At 47.4% G+C, this 19,798-nt stretch overlaps 1 protein-coding gene across 3 annotated transcripts in view; it reads right to left on the bottom strand.

Moving 5' to 3' along the window:
• The window catches only part of PIK3CB (phosphatidylinositol-4,5-bisphosphate 3-kinase catalytic subunit beta), a 138,843-nt gene that overhangs the window by 98,649 nt on the left and 20,396 nt on the right, over positions 1–19,798 (bottom strand). For all 3 annotated transcript variants that reach the window (XM_068406030.1, XM_068406033.1, XM_068406031.1), the window contains exons 2-3: positions 11,420–11,579; positions 9,156–9,254 (exon numbers count right to left, since the gene is read on the bottom strand). The gene's annotated coding sequence lies outside the window, so the exon portion shown is untranslated. The remainder of the gene's footprint in view (positions 1–9,155; positions 9,255–11,419; positions 11,580–19,798) is intronic.

The following is a 19,798-nucleotide window of genomic DNA, read 5'->3' as shown; positions in this document are numbered from 1 at the left end:
GATTAATAATAATGAAAACCAACCTCTTTAAAAAGTAGAAGTAATGCTTGTTGAATTTATCATCACCTGCAAGACTGGTTATGTTAGTAATCCTTCACATTATGTCAAGTAGACTGAAAATAATAGTTCACAACCAACCTTCCCATAGATGTTTTCATGCCCATGTTATTTTGACTAATTACAATTAATAAAAAATATAATCCCAAATATTCAGGCCTTGAACACAAATTCCTTATAGCTGAGAAACTTCCATGAAAAACAATAATAAACCTATCTCTCACAGCATTACCCTGTCACAGGTAATTGAGTTCCCGGATCACAGTGTCACTGGGGAATTCTGGTCTCACTGTTCACAACTCTTTAATAAGTCCACTCTGTTCATGAAATGGGAGAAGCTGATTCGATGCATACATGCAGGGGTCCCACCACTGAGCTCTGCTGAGGCACCACAAATGCTCAGGAGTCAGAGGGTGAGAACCAGGGTACTGTGATACCTTCAAAAAAAATCAGAGCTTAGCTAATAGCAATATTTAGGGGGTGCTCATTAAATCCCGAAGGCTATCTGCCCCACCGCACAAGCCCTTTCCTCCTCTTGTCTGAAGTAGCTGTGAAACAATGGTCAATTGGTAACATGTCTGAAGCCAGCAATAAGGAATGTCTGCAAGGACACAGGACTGTGAGAGAAGATGAAGAGGAAGAGAAGGAAATGGAGAATAAAGCAAAAGATGGAAGTGAGGAAGGTCAGAAGGTTGTTTATACATTTACAATATCTCTAAAATAAAGTCACACCCCAGAGAGATGCAGGTGGCAAACTGATCTCATTAGAAAAACCACAATGGTTTAGAGACAAGGTTCATTTTTGCCAAGGATCCTGTTTCCAGCACTGCTCATACCCAGATGTTGCAGAGGAAGGTTCCCAGCCACACTGTTTGACAGACTCAAATGTGATTCCTGCAGGACAGGCCAGAAAAATTTTGCTAAAATTCACCACCAAGTTAGAGAAATATTACACAAGGCAGAAAATAAGATCCACTATTCGGAACATGGCATCCACAGTCATAAAGTTTAGAACCTGCTCATGATATTTTTCCATGGAAGCAGCACTTGGTACAGCACACAACATCCCAGCAGAACTCCCAGGTCCTAAAAACTTTCACATATACCTCAAAAGCATGGAAAATAAACCTGGCTACTCACTGCTCTGTGAGCCTAGGAACAAGGCAACTAGTGTACAAACAGTACAAAATCCACCAAGACATGAAAGGGACTAGTATTACCACATACACCACACAGGCTCTTGGAGCAAAGCCTAAGGATTTATACAGGCCACCTACTCTTAGGGAAGAAAGTGCCACACCGGGATGACACGGCAGTCAGCGTTTCACTCAAGGATGCCGTCGAGGCGAGAAACGGACAGGATCAACCGCATTCATTTCTCATCCCTCCATTAATATTGGATCTTAATAACTGCTGCCCAGGGCTGCTCAAAAAGCTCCCTTCGTGATGTTTTTCTACTGAAAATTGTGGCTTTCTCCAGGAAAAAAAAAAGCTTTCCACTAAAAGCACTCACTCTGTCTAGTATTTTATTTCTAAAAACACAAGATTACTATCTTTTGTTTTTCAACAAACACTTGGTTTTGAAGCAGTGTCTCACAGGAGCTGTGGTTCAGTCGCCCTGGACGCACCCGCCAGAGCACACCTCCCACGAGGCAGTGTGAGATCACCCAAAGGCGAGATGATGACACAACTGGGGAGACACAGCCCAGCCCAGGAAGCCAGTCTGCAGTTGAGTCAAAGCCGTCAATCAAAAGTATTCAAAACTTTAAAAAAATATACTGCAAGTATTGGCAAAACTAATATGCTTCACTTCAAAATTTTCTGCAAAATAATGTATTTGGTGACCCGGTCTGTTCCTCGCCATTTCTGGGGACACTTGAAGCTGACACTGCTAAAGATGGAGCCAATTACACCAGGACACAGGTGGCCCGTACAACAGGAGCCATAGCCCGGCACCGCCAGACTCTCCCCATGCTTGGTAACTGCAAGTAGTTAGCTGTTCCTCCTCCATTTCTTCCTCTCCTCAAGCATCTCAGCTCCAGTACCTGTCCACTCTTATTGCCCCAAGGGACTAAGTTCACCAGGGAATGTTGTGCATCGGTCTGACAACATCAAAGATTAACTCACTGATCTTTGTGTTTAATGTACAAAGACTATTACTGGAACATCGCATTCAAATGTTTAACATAGATTCTGATCCGAGGGCAAGGGATAGCCCATAGTGCCTCAGTAGTTATCTGAGCTTTCTTACAGGATGTAATGTCTGCAAGAAGTAAGCCCAAGTGCATATATGCATATGCAATCAAGGCTCCGCTCTTATCAGACCCCTCCCAGTCTGCTCATGCTTGAACAGGTCATTGACTCAAGTAACCTCCCCCATGTTCCAATTGTCAGAAAAACACAATAGCCTGAAACTGAAAATACCTCTGTCTACCAAGAACCCAATTTGAGGGAGAAACTCGCTGATAATTCTGAGACCAGCTCATACGATGAGACACTGATTGTCTCAGTGCTCCAAGTGAGCAGCTTAACTGGAATAGAAAAACAGGGTGATTAATCACAGCTAAGGAAAACACCTTGCTACAGAAGACAAGCAACGTTAATGCTTTACATCATTAAACAAATTTGAGGTTACCGTTCAGGACAGCACATGTGGAAAACATTCAGGGGAAAAAAAAAAAAGAAATGTTGTTTAACTGGTGAATTATTCCCATTAACACCCCGAGCAGTGTGACACACGCTGGCAGGCAGGAGGTGTCGGCCCCGGCCGCACTGCCAGCCACGCTCCCCCGCTCCCGGCAGCTGCCAGCCCCTCCTGGGGTGTGGAAGTGTCCCCACCGAGGGCCCTGCTCCCACTGCTGCCCGGTCAGTTAGCCTCGGTAGTCACATCTCCTTGGCGGTTTTGATTCTTTTTTTTTTTCCCCGGTTTCTTTTTAATGCAGCAGCATCTGATCTTTTTCACTCTCAACCTCTTCCCCCCCGAAAATGGGAAGAGACCCCAGACGCGCCTCCAGGGAGGGGGGATTCACCTCCCGGGGATGCACCACCGTCAAGGGCTGGGAAGCCGCTCAACCAGCATCCACTAGAGTGGGATAGAGGAGCTTCTCTCCAAACGAAAGAGCCCCAAGGCTCAGCGAGAGGGAGGGGACCGCACCGGAGCGCACACAGCCAGAAAGGAGCCGGCTGTCGGTAAGGCAGAGCAGGGAGGAGCTCGGCTCTCCCGCCGCAGAAGCCGGTGCCCGGCCGGGCGCTGCCACGGCAGAGGGCCGGGCTGTCCTGGTCCCTCAGCCCGGGCTCTCCCCCAGAGTCTCGGCGCCGAGCAGAGCCGTCCCGGCGGTCCCCTGCCGAGGAGCGCTCCAAGCGCAGCCCCGTCCCGTCCCGCCCCGCCGGCGGCCCGAGCCCGGCCGAGCAGGAAAGCCGCCCGCCGCGGCCCGGCACCCCCCTCCCGGCCGGCTGCGCCACGGCCGAGCGCGTCCCGGAGCTCTCGGTCCTGGGAAGGGGTCGGGGGAAGGTGAAACATGAAATAAAGAAGAAACCAGCCGCGCTGTCCTACCCGGCTGTGCTGGCGGGGCCCCGCTCTCCGCAGGCTCGCACCGGCACGGCGTCCCGGCACCGGCTGCCCGCAGCCCGCCCCGCCCCGGGACCGCCCGGCCGCCGCCGCCTCCTCTTCCCCCTCCTCTGCCTCGGCCCGGCCCCGGAGCAAAGGCGCATTCAGACCTAAAGGTTATTTCACCCTGGGTCTCCCGGGCGGCAGCGGGGCTGCCGGCACGCTGCTCCCCTCAAGGGCTTCGGGGCAGTTCCTGTCCCCCCGGCATCAGCGCTGCCCGCCGAGGGCAGCCCGGGCCCAGAGGCAGCCCCGGGGGGGGGGGCCGCCAGCGTGCGTGTGCCACCGCCATACCCAGCCCTGCAGGCACCCCCGAAGGGCAAGTTCCCTTCGCCCTGGGCAGGGGAGCAGGCCAGCCCCCAAAGGCTACACGTGTGATTTCTTCAGCCATGACTTTGCACTTGGTAGCGAAACAGTGAGTCATGCTAATGCTACCCAGCTATTCCTCACTCTCTCCCCCTTTACCTCCTTCCCTCAGGAAAGGTGATTATTGCAATTAAATCTGCTGGTTCATTGTGCACCAGTCACCAGTTCCCCCAGAGGAACTGCCTGGGAAGACCAGGCAATACGTGACACTGATGGGGGATACAGGGTCCAGGTCTGCCACGGCCAGCCCAGGGCACTCATCCTTGCCATCTCACACCTCCTCCTCCCAGCCAGGTGATGCATCTACAGACCCATCCACGGTGCCTGCCTTCCTCACAAACGTCACGCATGCCACAGGCCTCTGCCTACCACAGAAACTCACGCAGAAGCCCCTTGTCAGCCCCTCAGGCTGACACACACCATCCCGCAGGCATCCCCCTGTGAGACCAGGGGATACTCTGGCTTGCCTGAGCCAGCACGGTACTGCTGTTCCTTTTTAGGGATCAGCAGAAACCAGCTACCCACAGCTGACACGGACATCCTGCTAACCTCCAGCCATCAAAACGCCTTCACCCAAAGCACTCTGCACTTCAGTAGCATCTTCTGCCAACCTTCATGAGTAACACGGCCATCAGGTTTTGGGCCGCTGCTTGGGAGACGGTGTCTTAATAAGTCAAAACCTGTAACTTCAGGTGTAGTGTTCACAGATGTGCAAATCCAGTCATCACATTTGGCAACGCGTCAGGTGGTAGAGAGCAAAGCTCCGTTCCTGCAGGCTGCAGGTTGTATTTGGTGGGAAGTCCAGGGAGCATCTGCTAGGAGACATGAGGCAACTGTTAGAGCTAAAAGGAGGAGAGTAAGCAGCCCCCACGGAAGGGGTGGCCTCAATCACTGGGACCAAATGCAAACGTGGCTTTTAAGAAAAGCCTGAATCCAAAAAATGCCCTAGCAGGAGGCCTGGAACATCCCACAGGGCAAGTTGAACCTCGTATTCCTGTTCAATTAGCTGTCATAAACAGCAAGAATGGTGTTCATCAGCAGAGGAACTTGAGTTAATGGTCTTTTGTAAATTTTAGTACTTGCAGAAAGGTTTAATGAGAATTTTCAAACCTACAAAGTTGGAATATATGCTAAAAATGCGGCAACATTATATTTTTGAAGCCTGACATTCTTTTAATGCTTGATAAGGGCAATAGGTTGCAATGAACAATAGCAACTCCAAACCCTCTCCTACAGCTGTGCTGGTTACAAATAAGGGTCTGAGCAGCGCAGGAAAGCCAATGTCACAGAACAAAGAAACCCAAAGCAGCCTCCACCTGGAGCTTCCTTTTCCAGGCTCCCTTGGAGCCTATGCTCATGGGTTTGCTTTGTGGATCCTCAGTGCCAGAGCTCTTCCCTCCCCCCATCTCCTGGAATGAGCAAGGCCCTCCCTCCCCACCGACAGAGAACAAAATCCAGCTAGCAGTAGCTTCCTTGCCATTTCTTGCAGGCCATGCATGCCGGTATGACCACCTACGCCAAGGAAGCTAATGCGTCAACTTAAAAATCCCAGAGAACAATCAGCAGCAAAGGCACTGCTGGCTCTAATTCTTCACCGAGTGTCCCTAAGACAGCTACTTAATCCAAACTTCCAATTTCCTCCCACAGAGCATGGCTAATACTTCACTTCTTCCATCCTCCATCAGCCATCCCTGGACAGATCATGGTTTCCAAGTAAGGCTGTTCCCCATGCACCTAACACAGCTGCGGCACCTGAAAGGGTAAAAATAAGTACTAAGGTACTGCAGAGACAAGTCGGACTTGCTCAGTTTCTTGCCCTTGCTGTGCAGAAATCTTACTTTGAATGTCCACTACCATAGTTGGATTTTTCAGCCTGGAGACAGCTTGTCTGCCCGGCCTAACTTACATACTCCTGACCACAGTTTCGTCTCACCTAGTTGTCACTTATCAGCATATTCAGCATTCTTCAGATCCTGACAATCCATGCCTCTCCCTCACCACTTCCCAGGACCTTTGATTTTGTGTCATTATCTAGTGTTGCCGTTTATTATTCTTGCTGCTTCTTTTTACCGTCGTCTCTCATTAAACACCTCGAGGAGGGTGAGTTTCCTGGAAGAAGGCTTACGGAAAAAGATCTTGCCTCACTATCTGAGCAAGTAAGGGAGCCAGGAGCTATTTACATGTTTTCTGATAAGCAGTGAGAATGTCCTGATGGTCCTGTAAAGTCCGCAAGGAATTGGCTTTGTGTTGTACCATATTTTTTGCTTGTCTATACTTGCCCGATTCTAATCGACTAACGGTATTAAACATACTTTTACATATTATTATAACATTATTTGGAGGAAAAAGCAGTATCGTAGTCTTGAATTTAGCCATTAAAGAGTTGATATTGCCAATACTTAGCATTTAAAAAATCATGCAAATTACTTTAAAAGTATGATTTTTTCATATTAATTATCAGCTAATTTCTGCCTGAACTATTAAGTTACAGCTGCATCTCATTTCTAATTTTTTTCATGCAACCATGCATGAAATGATATTTTATTAATTTTCTGTTATTAATTTAAATTCTTTACTTTTTCATAAGGACAACAATTGGGTTTTTGGTGGTTTGTTTGGGATTTTTTTGGGCAGGGGTCGTGTTTTTTTTTTTAAGGTTGCCATTTTCTTTTATTAATAAAACTTTAAAGATCTGGAATCTTACAAGAAAACCCAAAACTAGAATCCACACACACACACCACCCCACCACCACCCCTCCCCCAGAAGATGTGCTAAGCCTGGGGTCTGGCAATACCACCGAGAGCTCTTACTGCCCTGCCACGGGGTAACTGTGTGAATGGGCAATGGGGGTGCTCAGCATTTTGCTTTCACTGTGGGAAGAGGAGAAGGCAGCCAAAACCGACCGCTCACATCAAGCGGCAGCACAGCAGCAATCCCCAGGTAGTGAGCAGCCCTGTAGGAAGCGTTAAGAGTAAACCATGAGCCGATCCAGGCCGAGCAAAGGGAAGGAGGCGGTAGGCTGTGGGGCAGAGCTGCCCACTGCTCCCCAGGGTCCACTTCGTTTGTGGTCTCTTCTGGGAGTCACAAGTCCTGGGTAGGGAAATGCAGGGGGAAAGTGGCACATTACTCTCACACATTTCCCTTTCAGTAAGTGATTTTGCATATTTGAACACAGCAGATTTCTGAGTGTTTCTTGCTCTATAGTTAAGAAGTATGAAAGTAAGACTAGGCTACGAGGTGGCTGACTACTAGTGGAGAACCATTTGCCGTCAGCAACATACGTGACCACTACTGAAAACACAGCTGAAATTCTCTCGGAGGCAGATCCTGAGATTTTAACTTGTTTCTACTCGGACCACATTCAAATCGTCCTGTGCTGACAGCAAACAAAACAAAAACTAAGCCAAGCCACAGTCTGGGGAGAAGATAGCACAGTAACTGCCTCCGCGGAGGCTGCCGACTGCTTTCAGGGACTGGGTTATCACTCTGGCGGGAGCTCTCTTGTTCCTGCTAACTTCATTCTTTAATTTTTCATTAGATACTCAACCTGTTATGACTTCCAAAGTGCATAATTCAAAGTTTCACCTTACTAACAGCACTTATCGAGTCCTAGCACTTAGTGAGTACCTCTAACACACCTGTTTTGATCCTCAATTTAGATCACAATATAAAAACTACCAATTTGGTCAACTAAAGTTGGTTAGTCACCTGTCAGTCCTTGACAGTCCCACTCATCCTGTCCCTGACATTCACCTGGTGCAGCGCCTGTTGCAAGCAGATTAAAGTAGTATCTATTAATTTTTGGTTCTTTTAATAATTAAAATCAAATCCTGCTATAGACATATTTCCTGAATTTTGAAAAGGCTTATCTAGGTGCAGTCTGGGCACAACACTGACTTTAAAGCACTACAGATACACCATTTGCACAAAAAACATCCACACAGGGAGCAATCAAATGGCAAGCTTCCTGCCAAGGAGCAAATTCCACCGTCTCGACCCAGATGAGCCTAATACAGTACAGCCTAATACAGATGAGCTAATACAGTACCTTGAAGATGGTAAAATAGAGGCCTAAAACACACGACTCCACACATCCATCTGCTGTCACACCAAACCTCAGTCCAAATGCTTACGTGTGAAAAATCCTTCTTAACTTGGTTTTTGAACAATCGTACTCTTTCATACTCTGGTAAGCTGCTGATGGAAACGGTGCAAGTTCTGTGCAGTTCTATGTGTGGTACTTTATTCAGCTAAGCATTACTGAGCTGCTCCTTCATTTTGCTGTGCCTGACTCGAGTCGTGCTGTAAAGGAAATACAGATCTCCACAGAACAGGGCAAGGGGGCTGAGAATGTGGTGAGGCATCCTCTCCTGCAGGGGCAGGAGATGAAGGAATAAATGAGGGAGAAAGAGAGAGACCTCAGCGATGGGCAAGGATGCCAAAAATGTTTCTGGATGCTGGCACTGCTGGAAGGTGGGTGCTCGCTCGCTGCCTGTGTGAAAGGGAAGGGCTGGCTGAAGGAAGCCCCAGAAGCTGGCTTTAATCTCCAGCATGAATCACTCCAGCTGCTCCCCCTGAACAGTATCTGGGGTGAGAGCCCCAAGGCTAGGGTAGCCCAGCTGCCCACTCGGGGACCCTGGGGGACAGGCAGCAGGGCTGACAGATGCACGAAAAGCACATGAACTGCGTGGCTCCTAGGCAGGTTGCAAGTGCTGAGGCAAGTAACACTTCAGTGCACTAGGTACTGCACAAGTGTATCGTAAATAATCACCCCTGTACCACGGACCTCGCAGTCTGAGAGAAAGCATTGCACTCAACAGCCCCGTAAACAGCCTTGACCTTGAAATGGTCCTGAAAGCAGGGCTGCAGAGGAACGAAGCAGCAGAACGTTTGCAAGTAGCTGCATTCAAGCGGAAAGACAACCCTCCGGCACATCGACATGGGCTCGCCTACCGCCGCACAACTCTGCCGCGCAGCCAAGCGCGGTACCTCTGGGAGGGCAGCTCACACGGGGCTGTCTAGCACGGCAGCTCACCTCTCCGCGACCCTGAGGCTCAGCCAAGCAGCACTGTGAATTTGAAAACACACTGCACTTGCGCTGCAGAAAGAGCCAGCCGGCTTACTCACCTGTGAGCTTTCTGTGCGCAGCTCCCAGACCGCTCCGTGATCCGCATTTTCTTGATGCACAATGGCATTCACACTGACGGGCGCCGACAAGATGTTTCCCTGTGAAAAAGCAAGGATGCATGTGGGGTTTACTTTAAGACAGTCATTGTCTGCAAAGTCACTGTAACGCTTTCTAGAGTCCCTGGGATATTTTTATATTTGTTCATTACAAGGTCTACCAAGTGCTACAAAATAGCAAGGGCTGCAATAACAGCATTACACGTTAAGGATGGCTTTAATTACGGATACAATATCTATGCAAATACCAGATAGCATCTTCTGCATGAAAGGCAGGGTTGGTTTGTTTGCTTCTTATCCTCACAGTATCGAATCTTATTGCTTCTTATGATGCAATATTAATTTGGTTAGACTTAATTTAATTACTTTAGTTGATAATTAAATTAACCTTGCTTAAATTTAAAAAAACAGTACCATCACAAAGTATTTCTATCATTGTGGCTCCTAAAATATCTCCATCAGGACTAGATCACTATTGTTCAAGAGGCTTTAAAAAGTACACAAGGAAAACAGGGCCAGACAATCCCATCTGCCTTATAACGCGAGGAAGCCTCTGCTGAATGGCAGGTGCCTAGCATCTCTGGAAATGAAGTACGGGTGCTCGTTTGGCACCAAAATAAAAATTTTTCTCAATACGATATAAGTTTGAAAACCTTGGCCTGAGTCTCATACCCAACATTACACCATAACTCACTAAAGCAACTTTTCTTTAGCTATTTCAGCCTGTTTGGTTAAATCCTCAAGCACTGGAGAGTAAGTTCATAGTGATGATACTCCCATGTAACCCAAGTCACTGAGAGGTAAAGTAGCTTGACCAAGGTAGTGGTTAACCCAGTGGTTTACCCTTAACTGTACTGCTGTCATAACCATGCTAAGCAGTTGGGCTCCTGTTTGAGTAAACAGATCAGGCCCTTGCTGAGTCACTGGCACAGTCAGAACTTCAACATCCTGCACTGACAGTGATGCTTAAGGCACAGTACACAAGGGAATGGGGGTCTTCAACTTTTCTACAGAAGCAGCTTTCCCTATAACGTGGTCTGGCCAACCAGGCTTGACTGTGGTTTGAGGCAAAAAGCAAGCATTAGCTCGAGATTAACACAGCAGTCATGGAATAAAACTGTTTGCTTGATTATCACTATTCCAGAATATAATGTGTAAGGTACAATGTTACATGCACGCTGAAGGAACAGAACCTACCCCACAGATTGCCAGGACAAAGGTTACCAACACAACTTCAGCTTAGCCCTCTACTCTACACATCACGTGGCACAGTCTTGATTCCTTATTTCTCCTGCATGAATTTATCAGTGAAGCTCGACCCCAGACTCTCCCTTGCAGCTCTCAGGAAGAGACTGCTCCCAGACTCTCTCTTCCAGCTGAACAACAAGGGAAACATTCAGTGTGGGCCAGGGGAACACATACCCAACAGCGAGTTACACAAGCATTTGTGAGACAGCACTGGAATGTCAGCAAACAGGATCTTTGGGTCTAACCCCAGCTCTGGAGGCAGAGAGCAGCCTAAGTCATCATAAACAAGAGGCCCAACCACACCAGCAGGTAGGTTTGTTTTGAAAGGTGATATGGCAAAGCAGATGAACCTTGCTGCTTTATAAACAGAGCTCTATTCCCAGCTCTGTACGCAGCCCACTTGCTGGCAGTCTATCTGCAAAACTGGTGAAGGACCTACAGGAAGGGTAACTGGCTTTTGGAGTGTATATGCTAACAGCAGCAGTGGAGCATGTGGGATTAGACATCATGGACTTCTGGGCAGTGGTAAACAGCATTATGAGCATATCTTACTTCTCTCCCTACACTCGCTCTTCCCTTGTCATTCTGTGGGCTGGCAGGAGACCTGCCAAATGTGTCAGAGCCACATGAAGTGCATGACACTTGTGAGCCCTGACCTTGTGGCCCCTAGGCTGACGGTCAAGTCAAGTCTAAGACAGAGACCAACCCAAAAGGAAACAATGAAGGTCCTACCCAGACCATAAAGGACTGCAGGACTGGTCTCAGTGTGTTTGTTTATTCTGTGATTTTTAAGTAGAAAAAAACCCTGTAATAACAACAAAGCTTTTGAATTCTCTGCTATGCATAGCAATTCTCTTATATCTGTGCACTGCAAGTGCTTGTTGATGTCAATGCCCTGTAACCGAGAGCCTCTGCCGTCTATCACACACAAGTCCTCATTATGTTGCATAACAAATTACCTTTGTTGCCTAACAGAATGGCACAGTAGATTTTGTTGTTGCCTCGTGTAAACTTTAGTCTTGCGAATTCCATTTTGCACTGACGCATTGCTTCTGCCTGACAAGCACTTTATTTCTGTTGTTAAGCATTGAGCTCCACGATAGCAGGCAGCCTCAGATCCTGAAAAACAAGTTGAGAGATACATAAATACACCACCATTATGTCTGCAAAACAATCGGCCACGTGGATCCTGATTGCTGCCCTAACACTAGGCTTAGAGGCTGCAGCTACACATCCTGGGAGGCAGCACCGCTGCATATTCATTGCTAGTGGTCATCTGATGTTTTCAGTTACAAGAAAAAACAGCAGCATAAAGAAACAAAGAAAGTGGCAGAACAGCAAAGGAATTTTAAACCGACAAAGAATTCATGGTGTTGGCATTTTAATGTTATACTATTGCCTTTTTAATGGATTTATCCAACTGCATTACATTATCTCTTGTTTTCAGTGTTGATAATTACTGTTTTTAACTGAATAGTACTAGTTACAATGCTCATCTATTAAAGAACAAAGTGTGAAAAATGTTAACAAATCCATCCATACGATTACAAAATGTTAAACCTCACTAGACACTTCTTCTGAGTCTTCTTTATATATGTTCAACACATATTTCAGGGGAAGGAAAACATTTATTGCCAGGCTTCAGTGTTTCCTTTCTTAAAACGTTTTAGTTGGCAGCTTTTTCTATTGGCGTATGACCAATACTCTGTACAAGTGGAAAAACAGTGGTCATATCTACAGGGCAGATTTTGCCACTTCTTATGAGTAATACTATTTTATTTTTGTATGTGCTGGCCATACCCTCTACTTGGAGCACTACTGGAAGCTCACTGATAGCTGCTCCGTACTTTCTCTGGACAAAATCCAAAGAGGAGGAAAACCCAGTTATTACATAAGCAAACTTCAGTGAAGTCTGGGAGTTGGCCTGTTGGGCTAACCTTAAATAAAGGTAAGAAAATCTGGATGCCAGCTTATTTAAAGATGCACATATTTTTATGTCCCCTCCTGTTCCTTTGAGAAACATACATTTCAATCTCCAATATACAGTCATCACTGACACACTTTCTAAATCATTCAGCAATAGTTGAACCTGTGTCACAGAGTTTTTCATCACTGCTCCTATCTGTCCTAATGAGTATCATTTCCACTGCTCACCCCATCTCATACATGGCCAAGCAACAGTCATCAAATACATCATTGGAGTCATTGTTGGACAATGGGTGAATGAGGTACTGCTGAGGGATTGGGTTTTGTCTCTATTTCCTGGCTGTAGTTAGAAACACTTCAAGCCAAATTTCAATTACAGGGGATAAAATAAAGGCTAGCCCAGTCTGGGCGTTTTAAGAGATAATTGTACTTCAGTGAAATAATAAGGCATGGTTGTTTTCAGACATTGCTGCTCACAGTTAATGGTGCTAATACAAAATCTACCTGGGTATTACTGCAAACAGCTTCAGAAAGCCTTCATGGGAATGCGTGGCTATGGTCAAAGAGGGCAACAAGGTGTCTGGATGTTTGAGGTACAGGACAGTGAAAAAATAAAATATCTTTCTAAGACCCTGAGATATGTGAGCACCATACAGCTGTAATTATGTGAAATTTTACAGCTACTCTTTCAGCTTATGGAAAAAAATCACGAGCAGCACTAAGGAAGCACTAGGAAGGAAGGGAGATTACAGCCCTGCCTGCTTCAGGGTAAAACACCACCCTCAAGCTGTTGGCTACTTCATCTTCACAAAGATGCTGACGATATAGGGCCTGGGAAAATTCAAACAAAGATTGAAAGACAGGACTTTCAGGACAGAGAAGAAGTGAGTAAGAGAAGACTTGATATAAGCACACCCTGGAACGAATAGGATCAACACAGGAGACAGGAGCTTGGCTCGTTCCTGTCTTGATGTTTGAACACAGGGATATGCAAGGAAATGGAAAGGGTGGAAAACTCAAATCTGAGGAAAGGAAATACTTTTACACACAGAAATTTAAGGCGAGTCTAGAGAGAGTCTGGACATTAATGGGAGTGGATAGTAACCCAAGTCCTGTTTATGCTTAACAAGTTTTGACACTTTATGCTTAACGTGTTTTGACACTAACACGTATTGTTTAAGTCCTTGTCGTCAGCTCTGGGCTGCCTGGTTACCCCCTTTTAATAATACAAGAACAAGACAGCTTCAATAAAATTTGAAAGGCAACATTCTAAACTGTAAAATCCCTTCCCATACAGCACATAATTAACCTATAGAACTCATTCCCACAAGATTTAAATTGAACTGAAACTCTCTGTATCCAAAAAGGATTGGACGTGTATTTATATACTGGCCCGATTCCGCTTGGGCAAGGGTAGTAAACATTGTTAGGTATTTGTAAATGACCCTTTTAAATCCCCTTGGAGAACATGCTAGAAGGCCTAAGAACCTCAGCAACAGGCGAATACAGCATGACACCCCAGGGGCAGCAATTCACAAGTGTTATATCTTAACACCTGACTTCACTTCAACAAAAGGTGTAGCTGAAATGTCACCTCCATTGCAGTGGGCCGCTATGCCCTCGGGACTCCACCGGCCGCTCTGCCCGGTGAGTGCGCCCCGGGCCGATGCAGCAACGCGCGGTAACTCAGCACCTGCCTCTTACCGAGGTTCCCTCACACCCGCTGCCCTCAGGACACGTTAACATCCAGAGGATTTATTGTCCAGCAGCTCCAAGGAGAGTGAGGGCCCCTCTACAGCAGACACTTCATAAATACCCTTTAGGTTAAGTCTAAACCCCTCAGTATCTGTATTTACTATTTTTTTACCGGGGATCTCAGCAAAGCCGTCCTCTCACCTGGACCCCGCAGCGGGAGGGGCGGGACGGGTGCGGGCCCTGGGCCCGCGGCGCGGGGGGCTCCGTGCCGGCCCCGCCTTGGCCGGGCCGCCCGCAGAGCGGCTGCCGGGCGCCGGGGCGGGCGGGCTCCCCGCTCCCCTCCCGGCCGGGCCCCCCCGCCGCCTCCCGGCCGGGTGGTGCCGGCGGCGCGGCGGGGCCCATGGCGCCACCTGGCGGACGGGAGCGGGTGGCTCGTGTCCGCGCTGCCCCGGGGCCGGGGCGCGGCCCGGGAGCGCCGTGCTGTGCGCCGAGCGCTGCCATCGCCGGCCCGGCTTCGCGTTCCCGTACACGGCGCTCACGTTTGCGCGTTTCAGGGGACATTTCCCTGAGGTCCTGGGTCACACAGAGCCACTGTTCCATAAGCAGGACAGAGAAGGGTTGGTTAACCGAGGGTATGGAGCTTTTCACTCCTCTGCTCAGCCAACGCACGGAGGTGTTAACACGGCATCACTTAGGTAGTGACATAAAATACTCCAGACCAGCCTAAACGGCAAACCAGCAGTGGAGCATCACAGAAAGCATGCTCAGCCCAAGGCAGTTACTCAGTCTGGAAGCAGAATGATTTTTCAGAGGGGCCTTAGACAAATATTCATTAGCCCAGAGAAGACAACCATGGAATATTCTCCTTTCCTAACAGAAACACAGACACGGTAAAGTAACGCCTGAGAGGGCCAAGGCGCTGTGTCCAACAGCTCAACACCCCAGGACAAAGGCTCCCATGCCGCTGACTACAGCAGAGGTAAAGACAAGCAGCTTCATTCTTTCGCTGGGTCGCGCAGCCCCTGCCTGTGTGCCTTCACATGGACACGTGTAAAACCCGAACGGTCCGAATGCAGAGGCACTGCAGGATGCAGCAGCTGGGCGACCACTCTCTGGTGGGCCATCAATAACGGCCCAAGGCTCTGCACTCCAGCTAACCGGCCCTTTTCTTAACATTCAAGTTGCAAAACAGTGCTCAGTGCAAGATCTCCAGGTCTACCGAGAGAGGAATTCCTCATGTCTGGGGTGAAAAACAAGTTTCTGTTACCATAAAACAAGGTGTGTCTACTTACCCGTCTGTTCCTTAAAAAAAAGAGACATATTAAATATTCTTACAATACCCAGGCTCCAGCAATGTCCAAAGCCTCTGTGTCTGTTTTCACCTACATGTGCTACAGCCTTTCCTGGCTCAATCTCCTTTCAGCTGCCTTTAAGCTAACACCCCAGGTGGGGAGGGAGGCTGGCTCCAGTCCCTCTGCGGCACTGCCCCAGTTTGCCTCTGTAGCTCAGTGGGAGGGGAGGGTGAAGGGGATGGGACTGGAGTTCAGGAGGGAAGGGACGCATCCCCCTGGGAGCTGTGGGCTTGTCCAAGATGCTCAGTTCAGCTTCTCCCATCAAAGGGAAAAGTCTAAGGGCCTTCTGGAAGGAGAGAAAGCGGCACGCCCTTGCACCTCCCTGGAGCCTTATGAACTGTAAAAGCAGCCTTAGCAGCCTCTGCTGGGAACAAAGAATGTTACCAGTGAAGCACAGGTGGCTGAACAAGCAGCAAAGGAGACCTGAAAGCTGATGTTGCTCTTACAAAAGACAAAGCAGAGGTCAGGCAGGAGCAGAGAAGGGAGCCCGGAAAGGAAGGGCAACATTCAAACAAGTTAATTGAGGACGAGTACTGGAAACCAGGAGAAGACAGATGGGAATGCTACCATTTTTGCCTCTGCAATTCATCTCCACTTTCGAAGATACACTGACCCTCCCTTCACAAATCTACCATGAAGGAGTTTCTGCACCGCATGCAGAAGTGTTGCTTCACCTCCAGACAGAACTCACTTTCTCTTCACAAGGATGGGGGAGTTAAACATTAGGCCCATCTCTCAAGGCCTGCCTTCCATGTCAAAACACAGCCAAGGCTGCTGGTTCCTCACCACTCTAGCAACACACCTGTCCCCTTCAGGTCTCCAAGGCAGGCCCGTAGCAACAAGGCAGGTCTGAGGCCAGGCTGCGATGTCAGTCTGTGGGTTGGGGTCCAGATCATCAGCGTTCATGGCCAGACACAGGTGTGACCATGGCTGGAGACCAGCACTCCTCTCACATTGCTCAGGTCAAGACTGAAGGCTCCAGGATGAGCTGAAAGAGGCTCCTGGGCCATGAGCAGGGGAGTGGGTGGAGGCCCCACGCGAGGCTGTTCAGGCTATTTAGGGCCTATTAGTGCCCTCAGGGCCCTGACACAACAAGAGAGTAGCTTTGTTGACTACAGGCTTGTGGTGACTCCAGAGACCTTACTAGCAGGCAAGAAGGGGTCTAACAGAAAAAGCATGATAGAAGCATGGGGAGAGATCATGCTGATGCACAGTACCATGGCTGCAGCGAGACAGTGCTGTATCATGGCCCCACCAGGTCTCAGCAGTAAAAGCCTGGTGTCCCTAAAAATAGCACGTGCAATGGCAACGGCTCCTTTCTGAAGTGACTAAATGGAGGGCCATCACTGATACCCTAGGAGACAAGATGAAAGAACAAGGTGTTTTGAGAGTAACTGCAAAAATCAAACACATTGTTTCAGTATTTTACTATGGTGTCTGTGATCCCACAATTAAGCAGGGTTTGGAGAAGCAGCTACAAGTTTCAACAGTTTTCAGTTCCATTTCAAAACCAATACATGCCTTGTCTCCCTGCATTTGCAGCCTGAAATTTCAAGCCAGCTCAAGCTTCACTGTGCTGGATTGCCTCAGCCCCTCTGGAAAACATCCCATGTGCACATTGCATCTCTCCAGATTTTATTCTCATTCCAAATCTGCAAGTACAAATATAGCAACATTCCACTCTCCTAATGCACACTTACAAGCTGTGCTGAAATGTCAGATGCTAAACAGCACAAAAAAGCACTTTACCACATTCCTGTTGATGTGCAATATAAAAGAGAAGGCAGAAATTGCTTTAACATCTGTTGATTTATTCAATCTGAATACTCTCCTCCTTTCACCTGGCAGCAGTAGAGCTATTAACACAGCAACAGCTGCTTCAGAGCTTGCAACAGTGCACTGGTAAATATATGCTTTGAGAACAATCTCATTTCTGCAGGATTTTGAACATCACTCCCTCTGTCCACACCAGAGCTGCCGGAGCAGAGGGATTATAGGAAGGTGAACCCAGCAGAGAGGAGCGGACAAGCAGGTAATACCCCTGCTGCTGCCGGGAGGAAACAGGGGTGAGGCTAGAAAGCTTCCTACCGCTGTAGCCATTGTCTCATTGCTTCCTCTGCCGCACAGCTAGGGAAACCATTGGTGACGCAGACGGTGGGATTGAACTAACTCAGCAGCAGTTGCAAGGCTCTGCCAACCTGATCGGAATCGGTTCTTGACAATTAGTATTGCTGAGTCACTCAAATGAAAGCGATGCAGGGTCATTCCCCATGGTTGGTATTGTTTCTCATGCTGCTAAAAACAGCCATTTGGCAATATTCCTTCTGCACACTTGTATTGCCCGGAAAACCCAACTCAGCCAAAAACGTTGAGATAGGATGGGAAACAGAATATTTTAACATAATAAGAGTCTTCAAAATTAAAAAAATCAAGTTTTTGTTCCGATAAATTTGCATTTCCTCAGGGAGCAGAGGGCCAGGGAATCACTTTGTTAAAACTTCCCAGTCAGCTTGAATAATAAGAATATGACCTCAAAGAAGTCAACTGTGACATGAACATTTTCTCACAACAGAAGATACAATCACTACCTTACTGTGGGTCTTAAGCAATGTGACTGATATGTTGAACACTGTCCAAAGGAGAAAATGTGTGTTCAAATGGCAGCATCTTGTCCAAAGCCAAAACTTGGTTTTGTTTTTTTCAGGGCAGCTCAGGTGGGAGCTCACATGTCCTTACACCACCTTTGGTCCTGCCGTGATGCAAGGGATGTAAGAAGACAGTTGGAGCTTCTGCCAGTTAGGGACGCAGCCTACCTCCTCTTAGAGGAGATTTAAGAAGGGGAATAGCTGTCATGGGCTGTTGGGTTGTTAGCACAGACTGCTGGCATGTTGGCTTTTGCAAGGGTGTAAAATATCCTCCAAACCAGCCCATTGCTCCCTTCCCTTCTAAGGGCGTGGGCACAAATCTGCTGTCAGCATTGATCGGTCAGCTACAGCAGCTGTCAAAACCCTTAGGCTGAAAAACTGTGAGGACAAATTTGTTTGGAATCATATTAGAGCTTCACCATGGGATAAGCACCAGGTTAAGCTGAACCACCTCAGAAGCATCCTTTAAACAAGGAGTCCTCAGTTCTCCTTCTCTGCTGGCAGGGAGCCTCTTGACTTCAGCATATCACTTTACTCAAATACTCTCACATTTTCCTAATGTTGAAATTATAAACTGCCAGAGCAGCTAAATATAGGAATAAAATAGACTAACTGTATGAGAAAGAAAAGCTTATTTTGTGTCTCTTCTGATTTTATTAGTAATATTTCTTTCCTTTTTCTAGAGTTCCTTGCTGAGCTGGAAAAAAATTCCTTGTTGCCAAATCTGTACCTAATCTGATGTTTCTTTCAATATATTTGTTATATATTCTTTCCTTTTTTTAGTCAAGGTTCCTCTGTAAACGCAAGTTCTCCACTCTGTCCTTGCCAAAACATATGTTATATTAGTGGGAACTAACCTCTGTGGTACCAAGGAGTGTCTCAAGGGATTTTTCTTCAGCAGAAGGTCTACAACACTACAAGCACTAACAAATACTGCAATTCGTGTCTCTCATATTTGACCAAAGCCACACACTCACGCTGCAGCCGAGCAGCCCCTTCTGCTGCCCAGAGTGCGGCGCCTCACCCAGCACACTGCAGCGCTGCCAAGGTGGAGGTGCAGTGGCTGATTGCTCCAAACAACCGCTTACCTCAGGGGGGTTGGGATCAACCCTTCCATCTGGAGCATTAAACCAGTGGTGACCTGAAATTGGAGTACAGTACAAACAGTCCTGCAACATTTTTCTCTATCTGTCTGTGTTAAGTCCAGCTAACTTTTGCCATCTTCTGGAGGAAGGGAATAAAATTAGGATGCTCAGTTATATTTGTGCTTTATCAAACCGGAGACATTAATTATCTTTTACAACCCTTTTCTCTAGTTATGCTAAGACAGATATTGCAGGTATCCCCAGAAAGCTCATGCTGTGATGATGTTATACCCACTTCTGTTACTCACTTGAGGCTCTAAACTGAGAATATGACTCATTTTTCTGCGTTATGCGGGTAACGACTATAACGCTGTACTTCATTTAGCTGTTTGCTGTTTATTTGCTATTCTCACAAAGACGCTAAGTTTTGTAGACTTTTGGGGGGGCTTCTTAACCATTTTATCACCAATTATTCAATGACATTTTGATTCCACCTCAGACTCTGCAAGCAGCTTTTATCTGGTTGGTTTGTTTCATTTTGTCTCCATTATTTGTTTTCTTTTATTAAAACATAGGGAATTTTTTTTACATCATCCATCCCTTTAACCACCTCAGCAGTTCTAACTTCACTTTTT

The sequence above is a fragment of the Nyctibius grandis genome, chromosome 8, assembly GCF_013368605.1.
Source record: "Nyctibius grandis isolate bNycGra1 chromosome 8, bNycGra1.pri, whole genome shotgun sequence".
Lineage (NCBI taxonomy): Eukaryota > Metazoa > Chordata > Aves > Nyctibiiformes > Nyctibiidae > Nyctibius > Nyctibius grandis.
The sequence above is the reverse complement of the archived record's forward strand: the minus strand, read 5'-3'. Positions and strand labels throughout refer to the sequence as shown.